This window comes from Mustela erminea, chromosome 3, assembly GCF_009829155.1.
Source record: "Mustela erminea isolate mMusErm1 chromosome 3, mMusErm1.Pri, whole genome shotgun sequence".
NCBI lineage: Eukaryota > Metazoa > Chordata > Mammalia > Carnivora > Mustelidae > Mustela > Mustela erminea.
Genome location: NC_045616.1, coordinates 147,488,624 through 147,490,837, shown reverse-complemented (window position 1 = coordinate 147,490,837; position 2,214 = coordinate 147,488,624). Strand labels below are relative to the sequence as shown.

At 33.2% G+C, this 2,214-nt stretch overlaps 1 pseudogene; it reads left to right on the top strand.

Moving 5' to 3' along the window:
* Positions 1 to 960: 960 nt before the first annotated feature.
* Positions 961 to 1,111, top strand: LOC116587345 (annotated as a pseudogene).
* The last annotated feature ends 1,103 nt before the right edge of the window (positions 1,112 to 2,214 follow it).

Below are 2,214 nucleotides of genomic sequence, written 5' to 3'. Positions count from 1 at the left end.
AAGCAAACTGGTACAGCCACTCTGGAGAACAGTATGTACTTTCCTCAAGAAGTTAAAAATAAAACCACCTTATAATCCAGCAATCGAACTACTAGGTATTTACCCAAGGGATACAAGAATACAAATTTAGAGGGATACATGCACCCCAGCGTTTATAGAAGCATTATCAACAATAGCCAAAATTTGGAAAGAGCCCAAATGTACGTTGACTGACAAATGGATAAAGATGATGTGGTAGTTATACAATGGAATATTATTCAGCCTTAAAAAAAAAGAACAAAATCTTGCCATTTGCAACAATATGGATAGAGTTAGAGAGCATTATGCTAAGCAAAATAGTCACGCAAAGGAAAACACATATATGATTTCATTCACATGTAGAATTTAAGAAACAAAACAAATGAACAAATGGAAAAAGAGAAGCAACCTTTAAAATAAACTCTTAACTACAGAGAAAAAACTGAGGGTTGCTGAATGGGAAGTAGATGAGGAAAGGTAGATAAGGAAAGGTTAATTGGGTGATGGGTATTAAAGAGGGCACTTGTTGTGATGACTACCAGGTATTGTAAGTGATGAATCACTAAATTCTACACCTGAAACTAATATTACACTGTATGTTAATGCACTGAAATTTAAATAAAAACTTGAATCCAAATAATAATAATAATAATAATAATAATAATAATAAAATATTTTGAAGTTCCCAAGTATAAAACCAAAATTGTCTACTTTTTTTTTCCAGTTCTACATGCAATAATTAATTAAATTTCCAAATCAGTTTACATTGAGAAAGAGAGAGTATTCTTGTTGGTCCTGACTTAAAAAGCCCGGGTTTTTCCAGGCAGAAAAGATTAGGACCGTGAGATATATTTCATGTAAAAAGATTCTTATTGGCTTTAAAAATGAAGGGGAGAAGGTCTTGTGATAGGTGATACCAACTGCCTCTAGAATATGAGCATATACTTTGCTCAGAGGCAGTATCATAGCCAATGAGGTTTATCCAAGGCATGATTATTGCTAATAGATGAGCATAATTTCTGATTGATAACCAGCAGAGAAATATTGAACTCATTCCTCCAAACATGAGTGGATTCTGCCAATAACCTGAATGAGCTAAGAAGCAGAGTTTTCCACAGAGTCTTCGTATCAGAACTCCCACAGATTCCTTGAGTGTGAAACGAGCAGAAAACCAGTAAGCGATATCCAGACTTCCCATCAATACAGCTGTGAGGCAGGGAATTTTACTCCTCTGAATTATGCTCCTAATGTGATAATTTTTCACATCAAGATAAAGCTTAAATACTATTTGTTATTATAGTTTATATATAACACAAAAACATTAATTTATAGAATACTCTATACAACACTGGTGAAACAGATAAAAATGTGTGTATTAATATTACATGGTATATGGTTAAAAGCACTCTTGAGAGATCCTTTAGAGTGAACTGGAATTTACGTTTTTAGCTGTTGACTTTGCACAAGTTATTTAACCAATCTGTGCCTCAATTTTTTCATTAATAAATGAATAATAACAGGTCTGTCAAAATAATTAAATGAGTTACTATTTATAAGTTGCTTAATATAATGCCTAGAAAATATTAAATAATATATAAATGTTTGCTAAATAAATGTATCCTTGTAATGTTTCCTATTGTTTTGCTGACCTATGAAAATAGTCATTCAGCCTGTTGATTTACCTAATTAGGATGAAATGTAATGAGCTACTTCATTAACTTCTATGGAATCCAGCTCCTCCATGCTTATTTGAAATAAAAATTATGCTTTCTAATATTATATGGAGAATTAGAATTCAAGCATGTTGGACTGTAACTAAACTTTGAAATCAAAGATGAAATCTTACTTTGAAGGCATTGAATTCAGTTATCCATTCCTTTATTCATTCAATATTTATCATATTTATTCTGTGTCTGTATAAACCTGAAACAAATTTGACTATGGATTGCTACTATCCCAAAAGAAAATAGATTAATTATGAAGACCGACAATGTTTACAAAAACTCTTAGTTCAAAAGGCTATGAAAGTGGATTCATTGTTTACTGGGATTCTAAGTATATCATAGAACGTTTGAGAGGGGGATGCCTGGGTGGCTCAATGGGTTAAAGCCTCTGCCTTCAGCTCAGATCATGTCCCCAGGGTCCTGGGATGGAAGCCCACATTGGGCTCTCTGCTCAGTGGGGAGCTTGCTTCCC